This window comes from Hevea brasiliensis, chromosome 1, assembly GCF_030052815.1.
Source record: "Hevea brasiliensis isolate MT/VB/25A 57/8 chromosome 1, ASM3005281v1, whole genome shotgun sequence".
Taxonomy (NCBI): Eukaryota; Viridiplantae; Streptophyta; class Magnoliopsida; order Malpighiales; family Euphorbiaceae; genus Hevea; species Hevea brasiliensis.
In genome coordinates, this window is record NC_079493.1 from 78,517,177 (window position 1) to 78,531,024 (window position 13,848).

General features: G+C 37.9%; 1 non-coding gene across 1 annotated transcript; it reads left to right on the top strand.

The window, feature by feature from the left end:
* Positions 1–12,653: 12,653 nt before the first annotated feature.
* On the top strand, positions 12,654–12,760 carry LOC131169771 (small nucleolar RNA R71). Its single transcript, XR_009140677.1, has one exon. It is a non-coding gene; the product is annotated as a small nucleolar RNA R71 (small nucleolar RNA).
* Positions 12,761–13,848: the final 1,088 nt, after the last annotated feature.

The window sequence follows — 13,848 nt, forward strand, 5'->3', positions numbered from 1 at the left end:
ACATGGTTCGTGTATCACTACACGGGTCCAGACATGTAGGGCCGTGTAAATTTCTACCTTAAATTTTCAAAATCTGTCATAGTACACGGCCCGTGTAAATTAGCTATGGGACCCTTGTAACTTCCTGTCCCTCGGGTTACTTTACTGGATATGTTATATAACGATCGGGCCCCAACCACTAGAGGAATTGTCCGCTTTAGCCATAAGCCTCACGGTTTTATCCCAAAGGTGGAAAGGAGAACTTCCCAGGAGGTCACCCATCTTAGGATTTCTCTCAAGCAAGCACGCTTAACCCTGAAGTTCTTCCAACTCTCCAGGCCATTCCACCAAAAGGCGCTTATAGTGATTAGTTCTCCCATTTTATATATCATTGCTTTTTGAAACCAAGACCATCTTCGTGCTTTGCCGATGTAGGATTTACCTAAGGGACCTTTCTCCCCCCCCTTTTAGGACTCAGCATCCTCGCTGAGGTTTACCCCACCATCGCCCAAGAGGACACGCGAGCGGCTCTGATACCAATTGTAACGATTGGGCACCAACCTCTAGAGAAATTGTCCCTTAATGTCTTAACTTTATTCTCCTTTTTGAATCACTCCATTTGGAGTTTTGTAGCTCAAGCTATAGCCATTTGAATCATGGTTGCCAAATTGGACTTAACCCAGATTTCTGGACACCAAACTGGTTCTGGCAGTTTTAGGTCACCAATTTTGGGTGGCTAAATGACTTGGTTAAGGACATAATTTGGGTTTGTGTTCTTCATGAAAGTTTTAGATCTATATCTCAGCTTTCCACTGGTAACATTTCAGGTCATTTAGACTTGCCTAGCCCAAGTTATGGCCAAATGAACAAACACTGTTTATTTGGTCATTTTTGTATAGGTTAGATTGCCTAAGTCCGGATTTGGTCAATTTGTTCACTAGGTTTTGGTCACTTTTTGGACATGATTCCCAGATGAAAAATGTTCCATTTTGTGTCTATTTTCATTCTCAATTGGCCTCACACCAATTGGACTTGTAAATTTTCAGTTTGGTCTCTGAAAGGGACTTTGGTCCTATTGCCTGCAGCATGACCCTAAGCAATCTGAATTTGCATTTGGTTCCAACACTTCTAACATACTCCAATTGGTCACAAATGACCATTTCTTACCTTAAACCAAGTCCAACACACCATTTAACACATTCTCACATTTTTGTCTTCCAAACCCTAGGTGCCAAAACCCTAGTTCATGCCATTGATTACTTCCTAATCAAATCATTACACTAATCACATATTTAACATTATTTAAGCTCTAATTCATGTTTAGTTTAACTAAACACTATCAAATCCAACACCCTCTCAAGCTAGCCGAATTCACATATGGTCCCTCAATAAAAGTTTTCTTTTCATTTAAAGTTTATTTCCAAGTTCAATAAGTTAAAAATGTAAAAATCAAACTAAAAGTGTCAAGTTTGCTAACTAACCTTTCTTAGAACTTCAAATCCTTCAATTCCCTTCTTCTTTTCTTCTTTCTTTCTTGCTCAAGCTTCTTTTCAAGACTAAAAGACCAAGTTTAATTAAGGAAACTATGATTTATGGCTAGATCAAGTAGTTCTTCAAGCTCAAAATGAGCTTTAATGGAGGAAAGTGAGGGTGAGGGAGAGAGAGATATGGGATGGCACTTGAGGAAGATAAGTCTCTTTTTCTTTTCTTTTTCTTTTCTTTTTTTTTTATGTCTTTAGGAAGACCACAAATTACCATAAATTTAATTTTTAATTATAATATTTATGGCATCATGCATGATGTCATCTCTTTTCACCTTTTTCATTTTCCTTTTTTTTCTATTTATTTTTTCATTAGTTCTTTAATTTAATTTCTGATTTTGAAATTTTCTTTTCTCTAATTTTATTTGATAGTTGGGTCAGGAGTCAGCTCTCGGGGTCAATTGACCAAATTGCCCCTCGCCGGTTAAACCGGGTTTGCAAATAATTCAATATTTCTTCTGGCTCCCTGACCTAATTATTTGACTGGCTTAATAATTCTTTTTCGTGATTTTCTCTTTTCCACTGTGTTTGCAATACTCCTAAGGACCGCAGTGTTACATTTTACGGTTCGAAATTTGAGTTTAAATTGACTTCGCAGTCCTTCCCGAGAAGGTCACCCATCGCTGTGACTCTCAGCTCATTTAACTTTTTATGTTCTATTTTTCTTATTAATACTTAACCAATTGACAATTACTAATTATTTGTGTTCAGGGCTTATCTAGTTGTCTTAAGTGTGGTTCTAATCCCTTTAATTATCCGGACCGACATCGATCACCAGAACAGTGAAATATACCAAGCTATGTAAATAGGGGTGTTACATGTTACACGGCCCATCTAAAATTCAAGGAGCCCCGTGTAACCTTCTGTCTCTCAGTTATTCTGCTCGATATATTACACGGTCCGTGTAATTTGGGATATGGACCCATGTAAATTTCTGTCTCTCGAAGGGTCGAGATTGCATGAAATTTATGGACTTCCAGAAAGTTGCACGGTACGTGTACTACCAGTACATGACCTGTGTACTTTTCTGATTTTTCAAATCTTTGACAGATGAAAAATTTTATCATCATAACAAATGTAATGGATGCAAAGATTAACAATAGAGTTACTTCCCCAGTTTTGTTCAATTTTCCCTTTTGTGGTTTTGAATTGGTGATTCCCTTCCTCTCTTGATCTCTATTAACTTTTTCAAAAATCCTACAAAATGAAATGCTAATGAGTACGAAACAAAAATTCAATATTGAAGAAAAAGAAAAAAAGGTTCAGAAAAAGGTTCAGAAAAATTTTGGGTTGCCTCCCAAAAAGCGCTTATTTATAGTCTTTAACTAGACTTTGCTTGTTTATGGTCTGTCAGTAGGAGGATTGAGAGTGCAATTTACTCCCATTTCTATGGGTTCTCCCTAAAAGTAAGGCTTCAGCCTCTGCCCATTGACCTTGAATGCGCCTGAGGTTTTGCTCCATACCTGTACTGCTCCATGTGGGAAAACTTGGGTAACCTTGAAAGGTCTGGACCATCTTGATTTCAGCTTCCCTGGAAAGAGTTTCAATCTAAAGTTGAATAAGAGGACAAGATCTCCTTCTTTTATCTCTTTCCTTACTATGCGCCTGTCATGCAATCTTTTGGTTTTATACTTAAAGATTTTGGCATTTTCGTATGCATCTTGTCGGATTTCTTCTAACTCATTCAGTTGTAAAAGCCTTTTTTCACCAGCAGCTTTGAGGTCAAAGTTTAGTACCTGAATTGTCCAGTAGGCTGTATGCTCAAGTTCAATAGAGAGATGGCATGATTTTCAATAAGCCAGTCGGAAGGGTGTTGTGCTAATTGGGGTTTTATATGCAGTGCGGTATGCCCATAGTACATCATCTAGCTTCATGCACCAGCCCTTCCTGGATTTGTTTACAGTTTTCTCTAGAATCTGCTTCAGTTCCCTGTTTGATATTTCTACTTGACAGCTAGTTTGAGGATGATAAGGTGTGGCCACCTTGTGAGTCACTCCATACTTTTTCAATAGTGTTTGAAATTGTTGGTTGTAGAAGTGGCTTCCTCCATCACTGATTATTGCTCGTGCTGTGCCAAATCTTGTGAAGATATTCTTCTTAAGGAACTTGGTGACCACTCTAGCATCGTTTGTTGGTGTTGCAATAGCTTCTACCCATTTTGACACATAATAAACTCCAACCAGAATATACTTGTTTCCACGGGAAGAGGGGAATGGGCCCATGAAGTCTATTCCCCATACATTAAACAATTCTATCTCATGTATACCATGCAGTGGCATTCATTCCTTCTTGAACTATTACCTGTCATTTGGCATTAATCACAATCTAGCATAAAGGATCTTATGTCCTTAAACAAATATGGCCAGTAAAATCCTACTTGCAAAATCTTTGCTGCGGTCTTTGAAGTGCCGAAATGTCATCCATATAGTGATGAATGGCAGTAATAAATGATACTTTCCATATCTTCCTCTGGTATGCACCTTCTTATCAGCCCATCATTACATCTCTTGTATAGTAATGGTTCCTCCCATAAGTAATATCTCACATAATGTAGGAATTTCTTCCTTTGCTGTCAAGTCATGTTTGGAAGTAGTACACTGCATACAAGAAAATTAACAAAGTCAGCGTACCATGGAGCTTTGGAGAATGCAAGTAATTGCTCATCAGGAAATGAATCGTCAATTAGCAAATCTTCAAAATCTTCCATGTACTCTAATTTTAATATGGAAAGATGGTTAGTTACAACATTTTCAGATCCCTTTTTGTCCTTTATTTCAAGGTCAAATTCTTGCAGGAGTAGAATCCATCGAATCAGTCTTGGTTTTGCTTCCTTTTTGTTCATAAGGTACCAGATTGCAGCATGATCTATGAATACAATAACTTTTGACCCGATGAGGCAAGGTCTGAATTTGTCCATTGCAAATACCACTGTTAGGAATTCCTTCTCTGTGGTAGCATAATTGATTTGCACATCATCTAATGTCTTGCTAGCATAATAAATAGCATGGAGCTTTTTATCCTTTCTTTGCCCGAGCACTGCTTCAACTGCAAAGTCACTTGCATCGCACATCACCTCGAATGGTAGCTCCCAATTCGGCGGCTGCATTATTAGAGCTGATATTAGGGCCTCTTTTATCCTGTTAAAGGAAACAAGGCAATTTTCATCAAAATCAAAGGGAACATCTTGACTTAACAAGTTAGTAAGTGGCTTAGCTATTTTGGAAAAGTCCTTGATAAATCTTCTGTAGAATCCTACATGTCCCAAAAAGCTTTGCACTCCCTTGACTGATGTTGGTGGTGACATGTTTTCAATGATCTTAATTTTTTCCTTATCTACTTCAATTCCTCTTTCTGATATCAAATGTCAAAGAACTATACCTTCCCTTACCATGAAATGACATTTTTCCCAATTTAGGACCAAGTTTGATTCTTCACATCTTTGCAACACCTTAGATAAATTAGCTAGACACTCATCAAAAGTAGTTCTATAGATAGAAAAATCATCCATAAAAACTTCCTTGATATCTTTAATATAATCAGAAAGATAGCCATCAAGCATCTTTGAAAGGTAGCAGGGGCATTACAAAGACCAAAAGGCATTCTCCTATATGCAAATGTTCCATAGGGACAAGTGAATGTTGTCTTTTCTTAGTCTTCTGGGTGAATAGGAATTTAAAAGAATCTTGAATACCTATCTAGGTAAAAGAAATAAGAGTGTTTCGCTAATTTTTCTAACATTTGGTCAATGAAGGGGAGAGGGAAACAGTTTTTTCTGGTGGCACTGTTCAATTTTCTATAATCTATGTACATTCGCCAACCAGTGACTACTCTAGTAGGGATTAGTTCATTGCTTGCATTTTGGATAACAGTTGTCCTACCTTTCTTAGGAACTACATGTACTGGACTAACCCATTTACTATCAGAGATTGGGTATATGATACCTGCATCTAGAAGTTTTAAAATTTCTTTCTTGACTACAGCTTTCATGTTTGAGTTAAGTCTTCTTTGGTGTTTGATTGTGGGTTTACTATTTTCTTCCATGGGTATCCTATGCATGCAGATCGAAGGGTTGATTCCCTTTAGGTCTTCTATTTTATACCCTAACGCTTTGCTATGGATCCTAAGTTCTCTTAACAATTTTTCCTCTTCTAACTTATATAGGCTAACATTGATTATAACAGGATATTTAGAATTTGAGTCCAGAAATGCATACCTTAGTGAAGACAGGAGAGGTTTAAGCTCTACCTGTTTGGCATTTTCCTAGAGCTTACCTTCGGTTTGTTCCTCCTTCGAATCCTCCATCTCAAAAGCCTTAGCTAAGGGTAGGGGTGAAGGAGCTGCCAACTATTGTGCACATGCTGCTATTTCTGTATTTTCATCATCCACTGTGTGGCTGCGCACAATATATGCTTCAAGAGGATCTTTAGGATGTGTCTTATGAAATTCCTCTTTAACTTGTTCGTCAATTATGTCAACCTTGAAGCATTCATCAGGTTCAAATTTGTGTTTCATTGTGTTGAACAAGTTGAACTCCACTTCTTCTTCTCCTACCTTGAGGGTTAATCGTCCATTTTTTACGTCTATGATGGCTTTGGCGGTTGCCAAGAATGGTCTTCCCAAGATGATAGGAATTTGGACATCTTCTTCCATCTCAAGGACAATGAAGTCCACTGGAATGAAGAATTTACCCATTTTGATAGGGATGATCTCAAGTATTCCTACAAGATATTTAATGGATCGATCAGCCAATTGCAATGAGATTGTTGTGGGTTTCAGTTGTGACACCCCTTACCCATCTACAGTGTAGTCGAGCAAGTTATGCCACTCAGTGTGCCGAAGCACCAATTTGTATTTCTATTACAATTTATCCCTTTTTATTCATTTATTTTCAATTTTGATAAATCTGAATTTTTTCGTAAATTTTATAGAAATCCGGCAGAGTGTCGACTATAAATTGGATAAACAGATCTTCTGAACCTATTTAAAAACACTTCCAACATAATTTCCAAATCCAAACTCCATTATACACATTTCAAGTCAATCTCAAAATCTCAATCTCAAATCACAATACTATTTTCAAAACTTTTCAGTTCACTTCATCACTAGAAACATATTCATAAATATTTCTCAACATTTCATTTATCAACATACATTATGCAGAAAATTTCAATAATATGAAATTTTATATATTTACATTAATACATAATTACAAGAGTTTATAGTTATAATCCAAACTAATACAAAATGCCAAAATACAAAATGCTCCCAAAATCCTATGTCCTACCATATGCACTGCAGGTGTGAGGTGACTCGGGACTCCGGATGCAAATTTGAAGGCTCACCCGGATGCAAATCTGAAGGTTTACAGGGCTTTCTACCCCTTTGTGGTGCAGGAGCAGGTCTGTCAGTTTGTGTCGGAGCAACAGTAGTAGTCCTCTTCGGACAATTCTTGATCTGGTGTTCTGTCGATCCACACCACAAGCAGGCACTGGTCACTCACCAATAATCCCCCTTATGCCACTTCTGACAGTACTGATAAGCAGAAGATACTGGGGCTGGTCCCCTGAACACCATCCCTGGAGAGCTGCCCACTGATGGTGTGGATTGGCCTCTCCTAGGTGTGAACTGTGGTCTAGACCCCTGATACTGACCCTGACCTTGTGGTGGTCCTAAACTCTGAGCAAACCCTTACTCTTCTTACTGGGAGCAGAAAATGCACTGGACTGACCCGGACCCCTTTTCTGCTGTCATTCCCTTCTATTTTGTTCATTGATTCTGACCCTTTCCACTTTTGATGCAGTATCTACAAGCTTAGCAAAATCATTGATTTCCAATGCTGTGATCATGACTTTGATATTGTCATTGAGCCCTTCTTCAAACCTTCAGCACCTCTTTGCCTCTGTAGGGACTATCTCCCTCCCATATCTGCTCAGTCTGAAAAACTCACGCTCATACTTAGCCACTGACAATTGTCTCTATCTCAAACCGATAAATTCCCTTCTTCGCTCTTCTAAATACACTTTGCTAACATATTTTTGCCTGAACTCTGTGAGGAAGAATTCCCAAGTGATCCATTCCGGTTGCCCCTCACTGGTTACTGTGTCCCACCACTGATATGCATCATCTTAAAGTAGGGACACAACACCCACCAGGTTCTGCTCAGGGGTGCAGTTTAGCTATTTCAGCACTCTGATGGTTCTATCCAACCAATTTTCTGCAGTCATGGGATCATCCTCCCTCTTCCCAAAGAAGTCCACATCCCCATGCTTCCTCAATTTCTCCAAATGAGATTTTTGTGGTGCTGGTGGTGGTTGTGGCTGTGGTTGTGGTGGTGGTATTGCCCGCATCATTTGTCGGTAGAATTCAGTCATTTGCAGAAACAGAGCAAACAGAGGTTGGGCAGGTGCCTTAGCTGCTGGTGGAGCAAATTCTCCCCTGCCCCCAAATTCAGCCCTGGGTGGAGCACGACTCTCCACCTCTTCTTCAACTGCTCTTTGCGAAGCAGGATCTATATCCTATTCAAAATAAGAAAATAAACAGATCTGTATCAGTGTCACCACAACACTTACAAATGCAATGCAATGGTATGCACTCTATCTAGGCCCAGAAATGCCTAAACCGATGCTCTGATACCACTAAATGTGACACCCCTTACCCGTCTATAGTGTAGCCAAGCAAGTTATGCCACTTAGTGTGCCAGAGCACTAATTTATGTTTCTATTACAATTTATCCCTTTTTATTCATTTATTTTCAATTTTCATAAATCTGAATTTTTCCACAAATTTTATAGAAAATCCGTGATCTTGGTATGTGAAAAAACAGTTCTTTTGAACCTGTTTAAAAACACTTCCAATATAATTTCCAAATCCAAACTCCATTATGCACATTTCAAGTCAATCTCAAAATCTCAATTTCAAATCACAATACTATTTTCAAAACTTTTCTGTTCACTTCATCACTAGAAACATATTCATAAATATTTCTCAATATTTCATTTATCAACATACATTATGCAGAAAATTTCAATAATATGAAATTTTATATATTTACATTAATACATAATTACAAGAGTTTATAGTTACAATCCAAACTAATACAAAATGCCAAAATACAAAATGCTCCCAAAATCCTATGTCCTACCATATGCACTGCAGGTGTGAGGTGACTCGGGACTCTGGGTGCAAATCTGAAGGCTCACCCAGTCTGATGTCTGTTGGGCTCACCAGCTAGGTCTCCAGTACCTACGCGTGGCAAAAGTGACGCGCTAAGCAATTCTGCATAGTGGTGACAATATAAAATAATATAAAATAAAATAAAATGAATATACAGAATGTGTGTTTACATTTTTGGTAGACTTAACTTCTGATATTATTTGCATTATTATTTGATTAAAATTTGGTATGATTTATTATCATTGCTCGAGTAACCCACACTAATTGACTGGACTGGATAAACGGGTAAACTGGCACTGGGTACTAAATACCTCGGACCATCACAACATCGGTCATATTGTGTCTCCCGGTGTTCAACAGAACAACTAATAAGCTGTAATAATTATCGGGATTAAAACCCAAGTGTAATAATTTAAATAACATAGCCAAAGGCTATTATGTCACAGAATGGCATGGGAAGCCATTAAACACAGAATGGCATGAAGCCATATGCAGTACTGCTAACGGAACCCTATTGGAAAGCCAAGCTATCCAAACCAATCTTGTTAGGTATACTAGGGCATTTTACACTTTTAAGTTTCACAATTTTTGGAATTTAAGTTTTAGTGTTACTATTCCATTCATTGGTCAACAAAAATGTTGACTTTTGCATAGGCAATAGGTACATTGGTTCCAATATCATCAACATACCACATTTTGCATTCAAAATTTGTTGGTATTAGTTTCCAATACCATTTCTAAGCTTAATGTTAGTTGGGCAGAATTTTCAGTTTTTATGCTTTGTGTTTACTGTTTCATTGGTCAATCTTGCAGTGGGAATTTGGCAAACTAATCAACATGAAAGTTGTTGCGTGATTTGTCTAGTTGCATTTCCTTTTTTGAATCACTCCATTTGGAGTTTTGTAGCTCAAGTTATGGTCCAAAAACCACAACTGGCCGGATTGAAATTCTGTCCAGAAATTCTGGACTGACTATATCTATAGTGTAATGAACAGTGAATGCAACTCACCTTTTGAATATGTTCTGGTCATAATTTGGGTTAGGTTTCTTCATGAAAGTTGTTGGTCTATATCTCAGCTTATTGATGGCAAACTTTCAGGACAATTGGACCTTTCTACACTGATTTATGGCCAAATGACCAAATACTGTTCATTTAGTCATTTTGCCCAGGCAGACTGCAGGTCACCTAGATTAGGGCAAGCTTTTGGTCAACTTGGTTTGGTTTTATAGGCATCATTTCTTCACCAAAATTGTGCCATTATGTGTCTAGTTTCATGTCCAATTGGCCTTGCACCAATTGAACCTCTATAATTTAAGTTATGGCTGCCCAAACCTGCTAGACTCATGTCCAATTCTGCAGGTCACCAAGGGCAGCCACTCCAATCTCAATTCCCACTACATAAACCACTTCATTTCTAAGTTACACACAGCTATATGGTCAGTAATTGACCATTAAAACGTACTTTCACCATTAAATGATTAAGGTCTCTAATTTATGGCCAAACCCTAACCCTAATATCTCAAGTCATGCATTTACATACCATCCATTGTCCTAAGCATTGTAATGATGTTAAAGGCAGCCAAATTGCAATTTAACTCTAAGAAATCTTCAAAACTCTACTAGGTTCAAGGCTGCTCAAAACTTTGGGATGGGCATACACAAGATATTTAGCAAATTTCTTTGCAATTTTGTACTCAATTATACTTATTCAACATAAATTTGAAGAGAAACATGAGTTTATGTCACTAACCTCTTAGGGAGCTAATCCAAAGCTTGCAAGAACTCTTTCTTTTTAATTCTTTTAGCTCCCAAAAGCTTCACTAGGATGTAAGAACAATTTTTTGTGTTGACAATTAGGGTTTTTGGTGGAAGAAAGCTAGGAAAATGGAGGTTTAGAAGTTTGTTAATGGTGGTTATGGTGGAATGGTTCACGGCAAGGAAGAAGCAAGGAAGAGAAATCTGATTTTTTTGTTTCATTTTCAGCCCATTTTGTTTCTTTAAAATAAGTTGATGCCATGTGTCCATATTGGATAGGTTGGAAAAACTTTAATGACATCATTATGATGTCATAATGCTATTTTCATTAATTTTTTCTCTATTTCTTGTCTAATTAATTTCAATTAAATTTTTAACAATATTTAGTCATATTTTATGTTATATAAATTATTTATTTAACTGGACAAGTTGGCCAAAAATCATCTCTGAAGACGAAATGACCAAAATGCCCTCCGTTTGGCTTAATGGGCCAAAATTGTCTATACCGATTGAAAATTTTTTCTAAGTATTTTCTTGGCATTCTAATGCCATTAAAACATCAATGACCCTTCTCTGGAGTCTCAAAAATTATTTTATAATTTTTCCCCCGGGTATGGGCTCCTATTTGTGAGAACCGCAACTTCTCACTAGGTTACCCATCGCTAGGGCATCGGCTCATTTAACTTGGTTGTATTTTATTCCTAAAATTTTTCCTAAATTTTTCTTATTAATATTTGAGTTAATTATGGTTCCTCACTTTAGTTTAAATATTTTTCCGGACGTTCTAACTGTCCGGACCAACACTGGTCACTGGAACAGTAGAATGTACGGAGTTGCTACAAGGAGGGTGTTACATCAGTTCCCTGATCTCTAGCTTTTTGCATATTAATAGAGGCATTAGACTGACGCTTGCCCCAAGATCGCAGAGGGCCTTGTCTATTTTCTTGTTACCAATGATACAGGGTACGGAGAAACTTCCTGGATCCTTTAACTTTGGAGGCAGTTTGTTTTGCATAATGGCACTACATTCCTCCATTAGAGCTACTGTTCCATAGTCTTCTAACTTCCTTTTCTTTGACAGAATTTCTTTAAGAAATTTGGCATAAGATGGCATTCGAGAAACTGCTTCAGCGAAGGGGGTGTTAATGTAAAGTTTCTGTAAAACTTCCAAAAACTTCCCAAACTGCTTATCCAGTTTGGCTTTCTGAAATCTCTAAGGAAAAGGTAGGGGAGGCTGGTATGGTTCTGGTAATTTCTTTGACTTCCTTACTTCCTCTTCCTGATCTTTCTTAGCTTCTTCCTCCTTTTTCTCTGCTTGGTCTTTAGATTTTTCTATGGTTTCCTCTGTCGATTCTACCTCTGGTTGTACTAGAGTTCTCCCACTCCTCAGTGCAATTGCCTTACAATGCTCCCTTGGGTTCATTTCTAGTTGACTGGACAGTTTACCAGTAGCCTTACTTGAAGAACTTGCTTGCTGAGTGATTTGATTCTCTAGCATCTTGTTATGGGTAGCAAGTCAGTCCATTCTAGAAGTCAGTTGTTTAATCAATTCAGTTTGTTGTTGTTGAGCTGCTAGGAATCCTTACATCATGGTTTCCATGGTCATTTTCGGTTTAGTTTGTTGAGGTTGGAGAGGTAGTGGTGGCTGTGCAAAGTTCTGATCTCTGTTCTGAAATTCAGGGGGCGCTGGAGGTTTGTACCCTTATTGCTTGTTTATTAGCTAGTTTTGCTGATTGGACCATGAGAAATTTGGGTGGTTTTTCCATCTAGGGTTGTAAGTATTTGAATACAGATTGTTTGGCTGCCTCTGGTTGAAGTTTCCTCCATTATTCACATAGTTCATATGTTCTGTAGGTTCATTGAAATTGTTGCATTCTGAATTCATGTATCCTCCTTCATAGCTACCCTCAAGTTGACTATTTGTACCAACTGCGTTGGCTTGCATTCTTTCGAGTTTCTTTGTGAGTAAATCAAACTGGGCATTTATCATGCTTGGGGCATCTATTTCCAGGACCCCTGCAGTTGTTCTTGCATTTCTTCTCTCATTTGACCACTCATAATTATGGTATGCAACCCTTTCTAGAAGTTCAAGTGCTTGTGGCACTATTTTCTCCATTAGATCACCCTCTGTAGCCGAATCAACTGTGCTCCTTGTAGAGGGTAGTAATCCATTATAGAAATTTTGCACCAATAGCCAATCTTCTATGCCATGGTGTGGACATTCCCTCTACAGGTCTTTATATCTTTCCCATGCATCATAGAGTGATTCTCCTTCCTTTTGTTTGAAGGTGTTGAACTCAAGCCTCATCTTTACAGTCTTTGTAGGTGGGAAATACCTTGATAGAAAAGCTTGAGAGAGGTTTTCCCAGATAGTGAATGTTCTAGCCGGTTGTGAAAGTAACCACTTCCTTGCTCTGTCTCGAGGGGAGAATGGGAATGCTCTGAGTCTTATTGCTTGATCAGACACTCCATTCATCTTGAATGTATCACATAGGGCAAGAAAGTACTGGAGGTGAGAGTGTGGATCCTCTGTTGGTGAACCTGCAAAATGGGTTTGTTGAATCATTTGGAGCCATGCTGGTTTTAATTCAAAGTTGTTGGCTTCCACTGTGGGTCTAGTGACACTAGGCTAAAATCCTTGGACAAATGGAGCTCCGTAATCTCTCAAGAGTTTTGGTTTGTCATTATTATCGGCCATGGTTGGGATTTCAGGATCTCTTTGACCGTGCTCTTGATGTTTCCTTTTCCTCCTGATGGCTTTCAGAGTTTTGTCTATTTCTGGATCATAGTCCAAAATTTCTTCTGGCTTTGTTCTGGTCATATACCAGATCAGGCACCTGAAAAAAAGGAAAAGAAATACAACTAGTAAAATAAAATTAAATAATAAATATAATTGCAACAGCACAAAAAAACTTGTTTCGCTATTTTGCAATCACCGTAAGTGCACGTATCGCTAACAAGTAATAAAGTGATAAGTAGAGTATCATTCCCACGAGGAATTTTGTTTAGCAAGTACCAATCTACACAGAAATCTTGACTATCTAGGCTATTGAATACTTAGAGAATGAAGCTTGTTAACTTTAAACACTAAAATGGTAAACTTAAAATGAAATGACTTTTTTTTTTTTGAATCAATTATGGAATTAAGATTTCACACTTGAATCTTACTAGGGATGTTATCTCATTTATTTATTGAATTGAATATCCTTTTCCTTGACGGAAATCAGTCCTAAGTTCTCCTAAATCCTCTCTCAAGGCATCTAGGGGGTATTCTAATTAACTCGAACCCTACTTTCGTTGTGATCAAATTAATTAAAATCCTTTAAGACCTCTGACCAATTTTTAGGTTGCACAAAGGTATCAGCCTATGTCTAGGTCAGAATTCCTAGGTTCAAGATC